At 32.5% G+C, this 17,876-nt stretch overlaps 1 protein-coding gene across 1 annotated transcript in view; it reads right to left on the minus strand.

Annotated features, from left to right (window-relative positions):
• Positions 1–17,876, minus strand: part of MS3_00006144 (uncharacterized protein) — a 70,471-nt gene that overhangs the window by 14,708 nt on the left and 37,887 nt on the right. The gene's annotated exons all lie outside the window — the stretch shown is intronic.

Here is a 17,876-nt window from a genome sequence, read left to right on the forward strand (position 1 = left end):
ATTTAAAATCTCATTGGTTGAAATCATGAGTCAATTGAAGCTAGATCACCATGGAAAACCTGGAAGCACTGGACGGCCGTTTCATCCTATTGTTGGACTCCTCAGCAGTGCGCATCCACGATCCCGCACCCCGCGATATTCAAACCTTGGACCTATCAGTCTCGCGCCAGGTGCTTAACCAACTAGACCACTGAGCTGGCCGGCATCCAACGGTGTTAATGTCTAACTTCAGCCAATCCACGAAGTTGCGTCACAAATGACCCTGATTTCAACCAGTGAAATTTCTAAAAATCTTCACAAAACCCATTCTGATAATTATATTTAAAACCGTGACTTTTGTTACATCTGTTTTTCTCCTCAACAGATAGGATTGTATTACACCGAACATGTGGACACCTCGAAACGTCTGTAATGAACACCATAATATACATTGCGCATCTACTGAACTAATGAAAAACAACCAATCAGCATGCAGATTTCAAACAGTTATATAATTAATTTTTAACTTTGTAAAGAATCAAGAAGCACTAACGTTTCTTTAGTTTTTTTAAAGAAGTAATGTCGGGACTATAATTTATGGACGAACCCATCTGGTATGAGATAACAGATCTCGGATTTTGATGCGAAATTCACTCATCCATTTAGATAAATAGAGTCTTGGCATTATAGCTGATGTCAGTTACTGATGAAAACGCGGAATCTAATTTTTAACGTTATTCATCAACTGCAAATTCTAATTCTAATTCCTCACGCTGATTTATAAACCTCATTCAGTCCTGGTTATTAAGTGAATACTCTCATGGTCAGTATAGCATCTTTGAAAGATTGGCTATAAATTATGGTCCCAATGAAGTATTCAGTTGATGAATAACTTTCAATTTAGTGTTAATTTTTACAGATTGAAATCACGAGTCAATTGAAGCTAGACCACCATGGAAAACCTGGAAGCACTGGACGGCCGTTACATCCCAGTATGGGACTCCTCAGCAGTGCGCATTCACTATCCCGCCCCCCGCAACATTCGAACCCAGGACCTATCAGACTCGCTCCAAGCGCTTAACCAACTAGACCATTGAACCAGCTGGCATCCAGTGGTGTTAATGTCTAAATTCAACCAATCCACGAAGTTGCGCTGTCGTATACTATTGTCTTCAGTGAGCTGATATCTCACAACAGACCTGATTGAACTCCACTGATAACGGCTTCTCACTAGAACTCCATGAGTATCTCTTGAAGTCAGTCACTAGTGAGCATACTGATAGGCCCTGGGTTCAAATCTTCGGAGTGCGGGATCATGGATGCGCACTGCTGAGGAGTCCCACAATAGGACAAAACGGCCGTCCAGTGGTTCCAGGTTTTCCATGGTGATCTAGCTTCAATTGATTCATGATTTCAATCAGTGAAATTTCTAAAATCTCCACAAATTCCTTCTGTTAATTTTTAAACACTTTGTAAATTGAATGAAATAATCTTAAAAAAACTTTTCTATATAGTTACATGAACTTCATTTATTGGTTATGTCATTATCATGGTTTATCTTCACTGTCTAATATTGTTATTTTATTTTAAAATGTTAATATTGACTAAAATGATTTACTCGACAATAGGTAGATTTCAAGTTTAATAGCTATTCAAACAAAACTATTACATAAGTATATGGAAATAGAGATGGACATTGTATTCTGTTTAACTGATGACTTTCATTATTCTATTCAAAGGAAATGTTAAAATATTGAAAGTAGACCCCCCCAAAAAAGAGAAAGAAACAGTTGAATCTATTATATAATTAACAAAAAAGCTCTTTGCTAAGTTCATTAAAGTTCTGATAAAAAAATGTAATTAATTGAATGTCTAGTTTTAAAATTGTTTCTGTTTACTAATGTAGACGAATCAGATAATGTATGAAATGAAAAAAACAAAACAACCATAGTACAAATTGTGTATGATGGTATTCTTAAAACGTCAATGGTGTATTGACATGTTAATTTTGATGTATAACTTTAACCAATCCATGATATTGCTCGTAACATCATTGGATGTTAGCTCAGTGGTCTTAGAGGTTAAATGTTCGTGTGTGAATTCGGAAGTTCTGGGTTCAAGTCCCGTATACGGGATCGTGAATGCGCATTGCTGAGAGGTCTCATACTATGACGAAATGGTTATCCAATGCTTACAGGTTTTTCATGGTGATCTAGCTTAAATCGACTCATGATTTCAATTAGTTTTTATTCATTAAATAAATAAAGTTTCTTTTATTTTATTTATTATAGTGTATTATTAGAATTAATGATAATAATAATAATAATGATGATGATGACGATAATAATTAACTCAACCTTATTATAGGCATTAACTATTATGAATGAACAATATAAATCAAATAGAGATTATTCATATCAAGTTTCTGCTAGAACTTGCGGGTACTTTATAAATAACAATATATGTGTATATATAAAATTCAATCTGGAATTGTTTATTGTCTTTTGTTGAACAATATGTTTACTTGTTTATTTAGCGGTTAAAATGTATCTATGTGTGTATGGGTGTGTGGGAGGGTGGGGGTGTGTGTATGAGATCATGTATCCATGTAAGTCAGAATGTAGGATTTTTCTTTTCTTTTTCGAGGGAAAAACATGAATAAATTATCTTATTGTGTTTATGTAAGTGATTATTTGCATTGAATATAAATATCTTATCAAGATTTGTTGGATTGTATATTCCTAATAATAAAGATGAGTCTTTTATATTACTTCCATTATTGTTATAAAGAAGTAATAGATGTTTTAAACAACAACTGTTCCATGTTTCCTTTGCATTCAATACATATATTAAATCAAATTTCACTTCATTAACAAAGAAGGTTATTTTATTTATTCAATGAATATTGGGATTACGATAATGAAAAATAAGATATACTACTTGCTTTAGAAAAAAAAATCTAAAACAAGTAGTGTGTCTTAATACAAGTGTTTATTAACAGTTGACTACACGCGCGCAGTGGCAAGGCATGAGCAGTATAGTTACAGCTGAACTACGTCTGGAACTCAAAACAACTGTTAACTAACACTAAAGTTGGAAGTTTCAATACAAATGTCAATACAGTTCTACTGTATGGAGCGGAAACCTGGAGAACTACGAAAACCATCATTCACAAGATACAAGTGTTTATTAATAGTTGTCTACGCAAAATACTTCTGATCCGTTGGCCATACACTATTAGCAACAACCTACTGTTGGAGAGAACGAACCAGATTGCAGTGGAGGGAGAAATCAGGAAGAAGCGCTGAAAGTGAATAGGACACACATTAAGGAAAACATCTAACAGCGTCATAAGGCAAGTCCTCACTTGGAATTTTCAACGTCAAAGGAGGAAAGGAAGACCAAAGGACACATTATGCTGAGAAATGGAGATAGGCATAAGAAAACATGAACAACAATTTGGATAGAACTGGAAAAGAAGTCCCAGGACAAAGTGTGTTGAAGAATGCTGGTAACAGGCGTAAGTAAGTAAGCAAATAAAGAAGCTTGTTTTGGATATGTATATATCACAGGAAATGAACAGATTTTGCTTTATCATAATCTCTGTAATTTACAGTAGTAGATCTCATATACAGATTTCAGGTGGTTAAAGGTAATAAATAAGTTGTTACTTTCCAGTATGTACAAAAACCTACATTCAGTAAACCTTCTTTTGGAAGGTAAAGAAGTAACTTGGTCTTTGTATAGAAAATTGGTATGAAAGTTATTTTATCGGACAAATAGCTGTTATCAGTAAGTTATCATATAGTTGATACAAATGCATACATATATACTTCATAAGTGTAATCATATATAATGATTTTTCCCAAGAACGCTATTAATGAATCAACAATCCATTCTGTCACATGATCATTGGTTGTTGCCGTATCAACAGAGTTGTCCCATAGCGATTTTTAACTTTTTGGAATGCAAAGCTGTTCTGAAATTGACATTTTTATCTATCTCACACTAACGTTATTAAAATTGAAAAGTTGATGTTTATCAGTTGCCGTCCTATCACTTCCATCATAGAACTAGTCGACCCTCGATAAGATCATAGATAACCACTGTTAAAGAATCGCGTAGTAAGACGGGAAGATTGTTCTGTGCTTCAATTATCATCTAACTAAAATCAGTTGGTAAAGTAAACTATGAAACTAAACTATTGCCTACAAATAAATTTAAATGTGATTCGATTGAATAGTAGCCAAATATTACATATAAGCATTTACACTAAACCATTAGTATTATTGTGATCAGTGTTATGTTATTTCGAATCCGTTACGCTGACCAATTCCTACTGATCCGTACTAGCAATATTATTATTTGTGTACGTAACTCATAATTGCGGTACATTTTGTCAACACTATTGACAGCTACTGAATCAACTCCAACCAACTTTTTTAGATAAAAAAATTTTTCATATAAAAGTTTTGATACTATATTAGCAAAAATCAAATGGAGTATGATCCATAATACAAAACACTATTTTGATGGAGTTTTGTTCTCTGAGTTGGATGATTTGGTCGTGGGGCTTTCATCGTTCTTCTGAACGACATCATCAGCACAAAATTCAGATAGAAGTGAAGTGTTCGAATTTCTCCATGTGCGTTTCACAGCTTGTTCTGTACACCTTGACGTTGATTGGTTCTTAGTCACCTTAAATTTGTCATTGTTTACTTCTTTGTTTTGGTTCTGTCTCCCATTGATTTGATTTCTGTTCCTATATTTGTGTTTATGATGTCGTTCAGAAGAACGATGAAAGCCCCACGACCAAACCATCCAGCTCAGAGAACGAAACTCCATCAAAATCATCCACCTGAGCTACAAATCTCCACCATCACAAAACACTATAGATAATGAGTTTAACTATGAAAACAGTAAATGTACTACTTCTTATTCAATTACATGTTTACATATACTACTTATTTTTAAAACAGTTTCCATTAAAGCATAAAACATATATATTGGAAATATTAATTACAGTTAATTAGTGTGAATATTTACCTTTAATAATGTATTAAAAGTATGATAATAGAAATGTAACATTATTTAATAAGTGTTCTCAACATTTACGTGGATACATTATACTGAGTTATTCATGCATGTTGAAAGGCGCCTGAAAACGTTATGGTGCATTTACTCTGGAAAATTGTTAATATTATGGTTGCCTTTACTTCATTTTATTAAAAGCCTCTAAATGCCATCATACGATTGAGAGTAGGGAGATTAAGCTCTCCCTCACGAAATGCTCTCATATGGCCACGCGTATACAGCCACTGATAGGGAAGTCCTACTCATTGCCTTCCAGTAGCATGGGTGCTGTTTACGAAATTGAGAGGACAAAAATCGAATGTCTGGCACTTTAATCGGGTTGTTGGACACAAAGGGTCCACCTAGGTGAGTTGAAAAACCATGATTCCAGACCAATGATGCACATGGGCTCCAGTATCCTGAAGGAACAAATAGCGTATGAACCACTTGTCGATCACCGGTTACCATGGTACTGCGTCTCCTTACGTTATTCCGCTCTCTTGTGAACTAAACCTTTAGGTCGAAGGCTCCGGGTGTGGTCTCCTAAAAAAACCATCTGCTTTGGTCTCGGCACGCAGTCAGTATCACAACCCATACACAAATCAAATGAGATTTGTGTGGCGAATATGTATGCGGTATCCCTTTGTACCAATGTTTATGTGTTCAAATAAATCAAATTAAAAACAATTTTACTGAAGTCACCATTTGACTAAAGCCTACAAATATGTATATGCTTATATACTATACATAAAACTGTATATGATTATTCAGTTCTTAGATTAGATTGTATTCACATTTGTGTTCATTATTAATTGATATTATGTTCCTTTGTTTTCTTATTGTTAGTTTTGTGTTGTATTTTAAATACTCACTTGGTTGATTCTTATTTCTTTTCTTTTCGGTAACTCGGTGAAATACCTGTGCGAAAACAATAATGTAGTGCACTCATAGTAACCAAACACTACTGAAACAGCTTTCTATTAAAGATGATTTTAGTTTTTAAGTTAGTGTCATACGATACTATAATTCACTAAAAATAGTCCTGAAGGTTTCCTTTGACAACTTAAGAGACTATGTCAAGATCATCTTAGCATAGTTGTACTATAGGTCATTCATGATTGTAAGGTTACTTCTTTAGCCTATCACTATTGAAGGTTTATCTTTTTTCATGTTCTGACATTTGTCGTTTAAAATAATTAATCAATCAAGGATTATACAATGTCAACTATCCAATAGCTATTATTATGAATTAGAAACAAAAATCATTTTCACTGATTGAAACCAAGAGTCAATTGAAGCTAGACCACCATGGGAAAAGTGGAAGCACTGGATGGCTGTTTCGTCCTATTGTGGGGCTCCTCAGCATTGCGCACCCACGATCTCGCACTTCGCGAGATTCGAACAATGGACCTATCAGTCTCTCGCCAGGCGCTTAACTAACTAGACCACTGAGTCGGTATCCAACGGTGTTAATATCTAGCTTCAGTTAACTTACGATTTCAATCAGTGAAATTTCTAAAATCTCCACAAAATCACTTCTGATAAAAATCATTTTGACAAAAAGAATCATTTCAATAAGAATCGAGAAAAAAATTCACACAATCCGGAAATTTACTATGACCTTATCATTCAAACTTTGTGATCTAAAATGGAAAAAAATATCTACAATTTCCTAGTGTTGTTGTTGTTGTTATAGTTGACCTAACTGGATAATATGTACACTTCCCTTCGGTGGCATTGTTCTGGAAGCATATATATAGTTAAATGTATAATGATATGGAAGTATAAATAGTATTATTATTATTATTCAAATGTAATGTAATCAGTTATACATACGACTTGATCAGTTGAGCAAAACAAAAACTGGTAACTTCATATTCAATGATATGGGTTGAATGAATTACTTCTAAAAATTTGAGTTACTTCAATTTTTTTTAAAGGATTGTATGCTTGTTTTTATGGAATAGATAGATTTACGACTAGTTTATAATTGATTGATCGCTAGGCGGTGATCAATGACGTGCGTGTAAGGCCCTTCTGAATACAGATAGAAACTTATCAGAACGATAAGTGTCAAGTAGTACGAAACTTAGTTCTAAAGTTTCCTGTTGACTAACTCCAACCACCAGCTTATTTGTGGCTAGTATTTAGACAAGTTAACCGGATTTATTTACATAGTAGTGTTGATATCCCGATTGCGACTCAACAAAATAGCTTTCAATTTAAACACTCTACACACGTTTTGAACCCTACAGCTGATCACAAATCCATATATAATTTTTAAAAAAATTGTGGAAAAAGGCTGTATCGTTAATCCGTACAGGATGTATATGCTCCAACAAAAACTAATCAAAATTCAATCAAGACTATTAACGACTAAATAATACGAATTCTTTTATTAATTATATACAGACTTGTCGAAAACATAAAACTGTTCCACTAAAAATGTATTTCCTTGCATTAATACAGACACTTTAAATGTTGACTATTTATGTCAAATGTCTTTTAGTGGTATCAAGTTTCACCCATATTTATGTGTTGAAATACTTTAAAACTAATTAATAATATGTCGTCTGAAATAGTAATAAGTCTCATGATCACTGAACGATAGGGTTCCCTGGTTTATGGCTCTTCAGATGTCTACACATATGAATCCAAGACTTTTAAGTCACATGGAAATCATAGTTTGTTTATAGTTATGAACTCGAAATCCAAAGGTTCACACATTCCATTTTAGTCATTATAGATGGAATAAACTCTCTATTAATTATCATAAGTAAGATACTAAGATGTTGGAAAACTCATTTGAGTGTTGGTCAACGATGATTTTCATTACAATCCCATCATTATCATCATCATCATCATCATCATCATTATCGTTCTTGATCAGTTGTCTTTGTACTTTGAAATTTATAATTTGTATCGACATTATTATTGATAATCTTGTTAATTATGGCTTACAGCTCATCATGACTAACATAATATTACATATGAACTGAAGAGAAAAGTGAGATCGATCGAATTAGAAACGGTTAGCTAAGTTACGTATTATGTTTTGATTATTTATAAACAACAGTTACTGCAGATTATTCTGGCAGTTTATATAAGAATATGAAAAAATGTTATTCATTCATTATATAGTTGAGCTGACATTAAAACTGACTATGATTCTTTTCCTTTACATCAAAGTATATTCATTGATGGTATGCAGTATGCAGTGATTCATTCAAGTTTTGATGAAATGTCCAGTACTTCCAGGTTTTCGAATAGTGGTCTAGCTTAGATTAACTCGTGAATTCAACTATGGTAATACTACAATCTCTCTGAAAACATTATTCATTAATGAAAGGATTACGATCGTATTTGGTTGTAGTTCATTTCACATTATTATCCAGTTTAAATGATTAGATTAAAGTGTGTTTTATAATATACCATAACATTGATGAATATTTCAATATTCTAGAAAGCTTATACAAGTCGACTAAACATTAGTAAATTCTTTTGATGAGGTTTTGTTCTCTGAGCTGGATAGTTTGGCTGTGAAGCTTTCATCGTTCTTCTGAACAACATCATCAGCACAAACTTCAAATAGAAGTGAAGCGTTCGAATTTCTCCATATGTCTGGTTCACAGCTTGTCCTGTACACCTCAGAAGAACGATGAAATCTCCACGACCAAACCATCCAGCTCAGAGAACAAAACTTCATCAAAATCTTCTCCACCATCTCAATTGGTAAACGTTGTCATCGCTATTTTTCTCAAAAAGAAAAACTAGCCATATACTTTAAACCGTTTTCTTTTTCCAAAGAATATCAAACTAATATTCTAAAACTAGAAACTAAATCCCACGCATTAGGCGGTAAAATTTTGAAGGACAGTGTAAATTTATTAAATATAAAAATGATATTCATTTAAAATCAATTAATTAAACTCATTATTAGCTGCCAATTCCCAATGTAATATTTATCCAAACATATTTAAAATATATTACATTTGGATAGTAAACAAAATGAAATTCAACTATATAATTTAATAGTTGAATTCATGAGCCAATTTAAGCACTGGATGACTATTTAGTTCCAATATGATCTCACCCACCGGATTCAAACCCAGGAATTTCAGTCTTGCGCACCGACATTCAGTGGTGTTAATGTCTAACTTTAACTGATCCACGAATTCGAGTGACACATCCATCATTGTCTTCATTGACTTACTATCTCACAACAGACACGGTTGAACTACACTGGTCATGTCTACTTACTAGAACTCCAGGAAATACTTCATGAAGCTAGTCACTTAGTAAACACATGATGATTATTATCATGAAAGGGTAATTTAACTAAATTACTACAATTTCCGCAAAATACCTTTCTGATAATAATCAACTGTATAAGTAGAACTCAATCCATTTATTTGGTAGTTTTAGAAACAGTAATCGAAATGATTTCTAGTTTTTTTAAAAAAGTTGTTATGCGTTGATATGGTGATACTAATGAAATAAATTATGATCTCACACAGGTTTTAATTAACAGTCTGTGAATAAGGCTAATTCAATTTTCTAACACAAGAAAACATGTTAGACAACTTGTAGTAGGGCATAGTTAGTTCAGAGAAGAGTACAACCTCTTCCTCTACCATAATCTTAATGTATTAAAATTTTTCTCTTTCTACATACTCTTGTTCCCTTACAGCCACCTGCTTCACCTACCATCTTCCCTTCAAATATTCTACCCCCAACCGGTTTATTTTTATTTCCACGATCATTCCAATTACATTTCATCTCTGTTTCAACATTTTATTTTATCATACTGAGCCATCCTTACCCGATGAATACTTAAGCCATTAACTATCAAACGATTATTAAACTTTCCTTGTTCTAAAAATTTTTCTAATACCTTTGTTTATTTAACCTCACTGTCATCATGTCTAACAGAAGTTTATTATCAGTATTATTATCACCCTGTAAAAATAAGTATATATATTTGCGATTGTACAGCTTTGAAAATGAATTCGCCGAAAAGAGAACTCCGCTGAGCCAATATTTCTTTCTTATTTAAAATCAGAATGTTTACCATTCGCAAACTTACACTTGTTTCAACTTGGGGATTATTTATTTCACCTTCATTACTACTATTACTACTACTACTACTACTACTACTACTACTACTACTACTACTACTACTACCATTATTATTACTATTATTATTGTTATTGCATGAAGAGAATCGATGTGCCTAACGTATCAGTCTCTTCGGTTATTCTCAAAAACAATAACACAATCATCACCATGAATAATTTAACTTGTAAGTCATTCAACTTCTATTGATCTATGCACAAAACCAGTACAGAGAAATGCGAAAACTAAACATAGAAACACACACATGTTGTATATGCATATTGAAGTATAAATTTCTCCTATTCAACATATTGTTTTCCCATTCTTGCTATCTCTCATGTTGTTATCATTAAATGTATTTATTTGCTTAATTTCAGTGAAAGAATTTGAAGGAAATCCAACATTTTGCCTGGCAATCTGGTCCAAGCTTTTTTCAAGGAAATATTATTATTATTGATGCTAGTATTCTTTCTTCATCTCGTTCTTCTTTGAATAACAATATTTTTTATTATTCAATAATTTCAATGTATCCAACCGAAATTTACATGTTTATTTTTGAATAATCAAGTCGGGAAACAAAAGGTGCGCATCCGGAAATTGCCTATATATTTATATATATATATTTGCATAATAAACAAATTAGTTATATGAGAAGGGGTTCTGTGGAGATTGTATTAATTTTAATAGTTGACATCATGAGTAAATTGAAGATAAATAACAACGGAAAACCTGGAAGCACTAGATGGCCGTTTCGTCCTATTGTGGAACTTTTCAGCAGTGCGCATCCACGATCCAGCCTTGCGAGATTTGAACCCAGGATCTATCAGTCTCGTGAGCGAGCGCTTAACCTCTAGACTACGGAGATAGCTGGCATCCAATGGTGTTAATGTCCAACTTCAAACAAACCAATAATTTGCTTTGTGTTATTCAAACTTGTTTATATTAATATCAGAAATAGACAAAATTATGAATTACGAGTTATTTGTTAAAGTCGGTTATAATCATTTAACCTCCGTAAAATTCAGCGTACTACTACTACTTATAATAATCATATTCTAACTAGTGATTAGTTTGATGGCATCATTTCCGCAAATCCATTGAGAAATTGTAACCAGAGGAGTTCAACTATGTTATAGGTAAGGGAGTTATCAACAAGACATAATAGATGGTATTTAAGTAATATCGGCAATTAGTTGAAGCTAATCACGTAAACCGTTGGATTTAAATATTAGGAGCTCTCTACGAAATCTATCGGTCCTGTTGTTCTATGCCTATACTAGTACAAAACAACTGTCCAATGTTTCTTATTTTTCAACGGTTGTCTAGCGAATATCATTCCATGATATAAACTATTATTATTATTATTATTATTATTATTATTATTATTATGCTAATTTCCTTCTTTCATCTCATTAATTTCCTATTATTATACAGTCCTGATATTTATCAAATCGAAGTGATGTACACTTTATTCGTGTCCCAAGTTGTCTATGGCTAATTATTTCATTATGAACAGACTATATGTAACTGACATCAATTTCTATCATGTTCAACTACTATTTAAGAATAATAGACTAATAAAACAATTCATCAAACAACTTATTTTCTAGTAATGTACAACTATTTCATATACATGAATATGTAGTTTCAGTTACTATGTTAAGCCCATATAACTTGTTCTAGCAACAGGACAGGCCAATTTATCTATTCTCCTTGAGTTGTATTTTGACCTCGTTAATTATTCACTTCTCCAATGTTTTCTTCGGATCAACGATATATATATATATATATATATATTTCAATAACAATCAAACATATGATATAACTTGAGTCAGATCCAGGGCCACTAAAATGTTGAGCCGGTCGATAACATCATCCGTTCTAATTAACGTCAAAATGAAGGAGACCCCCCCCTAAAAATTACATCCTAAAATACACAATCAACATTAGAAAACGGGAAATAATTCAATTGATTTATTATTTATGATTAGTTTTTTTTTAAAAATAGAAATGTCCAGCTTAAACATAATTGTTTTCCGCCTAAAACATTATTCCTTGTTTCTTTTTTTCCCTAATTGTACATCAATTATAATGTGAAATGTCGCCATATTTCATATTATATTGTATAGTTCACTTGAGATGCGCGCACGGGGCGGGGGAGAGAGAGCGGAACCAATTAATCAATAATACTCATGACAATATAACTAGAAATGTTAAAATTATCCACAACAACAAAATTATTTATTGAACGGAAGTCATTTAAAATGTGGTTAATGTATATGTACACAAACTGTTTATTGGAAGAATGTTTATTATTATTATTATTGTTATATTAGTTTTCCATCATTTTTCCATTTAATGATGGATGGATGATTTGCATAGTGATTAAAAAATATATAAATAAACAATGTAAACAGGTTTAATTGAAGTTATGACATTATTAATGAAGTTTTGATTTGTATATTAATGAGAAATTTGAGCTTAATTATTTGTTTGTTTTTCTTAGTTTCATGTTTATTAAAAGAATGATCTAATCGGAATAGTGTTAGCAAATTGGATGAGTTTCCTGATCTCCCACATTGTATGAAACATTTCATGTATCTAAATTAATAGTTGTTTTGGTTGTCAGAAGGGGTATCAGCCTCGTGACTTCCGAAAGAATTCAGCTTTCATTATGAGACGTCATAATTCTTTTAAATAAAGACCTTTTAACTATCAGGGTAGAGTTTAAATGGTTTGACGTAAGTTTTCTGGTTAGCGTTTATCTAGAGAGTTAGTATTCTATGGTATGGGGTCGCTAATCTCTTGCCCAACTCTCCCACCTCATCCGAGCTTGGGACCAACAGCAGCACTAGAGGGGTTCTAGGTAGAGTGTACAAATAATTTTCTCCCTATTTTATATATTTTTCAGTAATTCGGTTTGATCTGATTCTCGTTTTATTATCATAATTTTTTGTATCAGTATAAGGTTGTAAAGATTATTAAGTTTTTTGATTGAGTTTATGGATAGATTTATGTTAGACCACCAAGGAAAACCTGGGAGAACTAGAAGGCTGTTTCGTCCTATTGTGGGACCCCTCATTGGTGTGCATCCATGAGGAGTCCCATACTAAGACGAAACGGCCTTCCAGTGCTTCCAGGTTTTCCGTGGTAGTCTATCTCCAACTGACTCATGATATCAACTAATAAAATTACTGTAATGTCCACAAAATACATTTGTTTTTTAAAAGAAAAAGATTAAAACAATCTGACAATAAAATGTTCAAATGTATTTAGATAAATGATAGAATAAAAGATTCAATATACATCATATGTTATTTTGTTATTGTTCGAGGAACTATGGAAGAGAAGAGACGATTAATAGTAGTTGAACATAATGATAAGAATCCACTAAGTCAGAATCAATTGGCTTGCAAATTCACTTTTAGTATTATCTCATATTTCGTCACTTTGTGAGGAAACTTTACTGGCAATGATTTAATGAATACTTGAATTCCATGTTTCATTACACGAGATAAAATAAACCAATTATAGGTTCTACTTGAAAATTAAATCCTAGTTCAGTTTTATTTTTTCAGTAGCATGACATAGAAGTCGAATAAGCAAAGATGGATAGTGGCTAGCAGTGAAATCCAAGACGCGCGTTTCGTCCTATTTCGAACACGTCAGTTGGATGTTTCTGCATCCCACAGTTGATGTTCACTCAGGAACTCGAACTCATTATCATTCGCTTCAAACACCATCACGTAATCCACTTAGCTACTAAATCCTGATGACTAAATAAATAACATGATGCCGTTTGAAGAGAATGATTTGGGTTCGAGTTCCAGAGTGTACATCAACTGTGAGATGCAGATACATCCAATTGACGTGTTCACTTCTAGCCACTATCCATCTCTGCATATAATGCTTGTGATTTAAGACAATATCGAGGCACTCCGCACAGAATACACATATGCCATTAAGAGACTGACCGACTGCAGTCCTAAACATCAATGGAAAGTTACAAACAAATAAACAATACCAAGTGAACTTAGAGAAGTTAAATGTTTCGAAATTCAAACAACCGGAAGTATACCCTGAAAGAACATTTAATCAAATCAACAGAATCTTTTCCATTGTTCTCATTAATATTCTATAGTTGATGTGATGAAGAAAAAAATACAATCTCACAATTTCATGAATGATCTGTCGGAAATATTGATTTATCGATTTATGAAGTGTATTTCTTTTCATAAAATATAAAAAAAGGGAACAAACGAAATCGAGTAAAAATTGATTATCCAATGTTTTGTTTGTTTCAACTAACTAGAAGTAAAATGTCAGTCATTTGAATAGAAACAAAAAGAATAAACCCCCATCAAATTGACAATTAAAAAATCAAAGTTAATGGTCAAGTATTTCCAAAACAATTTTTTTTATTTCTTTATTTATTATTTCAACAGTTGAGATCATGAGTCAGTTGAAGCTAGATCAACATGGAAAACCTGGAAGCGCTGGATAGCCGTTTCGTCTTATTGTGGGACTACACAGCACTAAGCATCCACGATATCGCCTCGTGGGATTCGATCCCAGGACCTATTGGTCTCGCTTGTGAGCACTTAACCACTAGACCACTAATCCGGCCGGTTTCCAACAGTGCTAATTTATTATTATCAAAAGTGTTTTCAATTTCGTAAGTAAACAGTTAAATGTAAATGGTCTAAATATTTCTGATACAAAACAATATTAAAACTTACTATAATTACGTCACCGCATTTCATAGGTAAAAGTACAAACTAATCGTAGGAAGACAAGTGTACTAATAGTAGTAAGATTAATGAAATATTGATAACAAATGTCCAACATTGTAAATAGAAGTTCGAACGTGGATAAATAGACTTGAAATAATCATTACAAAACATTAAAACCATTACATAATAAAAAGTGTGTAAATAATTAGATAATGAAGAATACAAACGGAAAGAGGCGGATAAACTGCAAACAAATACCGGATGTGAAAAGAATGCTAATCATAACAAATATAATAATAGTAATAATAAAATTCTTTTTCATTATATTTAAATGATTGAATCCATTTGAAATTTGTCAATTCATAATTTCAGTAGTTGAGAGCATCAGTCAATTGAAGCTAGACCACCATGGAAAACCTGGAAGCTGGCTTCAGGAGATATTTCCTAGAATTCTAGTGGAAAGAAGTGACTAATGCATTTAAACCAAGTCAGCTGTGAGATAGTAACTCAATGATGATAGTGGTGGATATGTCGCTCAATTTTGTGGATGCGCACTCCTAAGGAGTTCCACAATAAGAGAACTGACCCGGTTGAACTCCACTGGTCACTGCTTCTCATTAGAACTCCAGGATATGCGCACCGCTGAGGAGTCCTACAAGAGGACGAAACATCCGTCCAGTGTTTCCAGGTTTTCCATGGTGGTCTAGCTTCAATTTACTCATGATTTCATCTATTAAAATTACTAAAATCTCCACAAAATCCCTTCTGATACTAATTGGAAATTTATATGACAGTCTATACCGGAAATCAATTTAGACCATCGATCATAATGAACAGGGAATAACATAATTATTCATAGTGTTCAAATTGATGTAATCAGTTTGTTTATCTCAATTACAATTCAGTATTTAATTAAGTATACTAGTTTATAAAATTATGTCATTATATCATGTCATCTTTTTATTTAAATACGTCTATTTAATTGCAAGTGATGAATACTGGTCATATGTTTACTACAATAAAAACATTAAAAACTGAGATTGGAAATATTAAATGTTCGTTTGTAAATGTAAAATCAAATTAAATATATACATAGATATATGTATTCCGATGGACAATTAACTAACTATTCTTAATTTCAATAGTTGAGATCACGGGTTAATTGAAGCTAGATCACCATGGAAAACCTGGATGCTAGATCAGTGGTTAAGCGTTCACGCGCGAGACCTATAGGTCTTGGGTTCAAACCTCGTGAGGCGGGATCACGGATGCGCACTGCTGAGAAGTCCCACAACAGGGAGAAACAGACGTCCAGTGCTATCAGATTTTCTATGGCAGTCTAGCTTTAGTTGACTCATCACCTTCACTAATGAAATTACTATAATATCCACAAAAACCACTTCTGATAATAACTAGTCTTATTCTATTCCTTTTTTTTATATATGAATCATGTTACGGCTAGACTATAATTTGTGGGAAAACAATCAGATTTAGGATAACAGGTCTTGGATTTTGCTACGGAATTCATTTACTCATTTGACTAAATAGCATTTCAGCATTGAACCTGATGTCAGTTCATGATGAAAACATTAAATCTGATTCCTAACTCTAACTATCAACTGTAAATCACATTGGCTTACAGTCATCTTTAAGTCCTTGTTATTAGGTAAACATTCTGAAGATCACTTGAGCGTCTCTCAAAGGTCGTCCATTAATTATGAACTCATTCATTTTACCTATACTTCTTTAGTAAATCTTCTATGTAACTAACCGTATATTAAACTTTAGGAGGAAAACATTGGTTTTTTCATAATTGAAATTTAAATAAAAAATAGAATGAACCTAATGGAACGGATAACTTTGAGACTATAAAACAGATTGACTGCAATAGTATATAACCAAAACTGAAATACCGATAATCTTCACTATAGTAACTGAATTAAAATTCAGTATTTCATGTTTTCTTTGAAACATTATGAGATCATCATTTGTACCATCACTGATGACAAGTTTACTAATGTTCTATTAAAAATTATCATTGATGTAATACATCTCATTCCGTAATAACAAAAAGAATTCCACTGGTGAGATTTTGTCGAGCTGAGTTTATATATTTAAATGCGGTTGAATGAATTGTGATTGTGGTGTGTGCTACTGATATCGATAGATATCAGTAGTATGTATCATCGATCGAAAGTGAAATGACTGGAGGCAAAAGGTTAAGAAGATTAAAGAAAGGAGAACGAGAACAGCGAATGATTTTTATGGAAACGAAGGAACAATCAGGTTTGAGACAATTGATTGACATTTTGCAAACGAATTATTTATTGTATGTTTCTCAGATATTCTGTAATTTTGTGCTCACATACATTTAATTGTTTCCACGTTTGCTCTTTTTCACTACATAACTATCTCTGAAGAGGTTGCACATAGACATAACTTAAGTATTCTAAACTAAACAAAATTTTATCTATTAAATAGCATCTATTTATATATGGATAACGATGGTTATATACAGAAAATAAGTTTATATTAGTCAGCACTGAATTTATCCAAGTTCATGCCTGAACACATATGACCTTTTTTTCATTTCCGACTACCTTAATGTTTATAAAATCACTTATGTGAATAAAACCGTATATGTTTAGGGGATGATTATTCTGTTGAAAACTTGAAATTAGCTTTACATATCATAATTTATAACCTAAATATATAACACGAAACTGTTTTATCCTAGTTTAGGAATGGCAGCATTAGCAACAAATCAATATTTTGGTCATTTTTTCATGTACTAAGTCTCTATAAATATCAAAATGCTCAATCAATTTATTGTAAAAGTTCACAACCTAATACCAAGACTTTCTGTGATGTGAACTACTTATATCTACATAAGTAGTATATAACGATAGTCAGGAATAGAATATATTTCAGTAGAAGATTGAGAAGGAAAAAATGGAAACGGAAAACAATTAGTAT

This window comes from Schistosoma haematobium, chromosome 2 (genome assembly GCF_000699445.3).
Source record: "Schistosoma haematobium chromosome 2, whole genome shotgun sequence".
Lineage (NCBI taxonomy): Eukaryota > Metazoa > Platyhelminthes > Trematoda > Strigeidida > Schistosomatidae > Schistosoma > Schistosoma haematobium.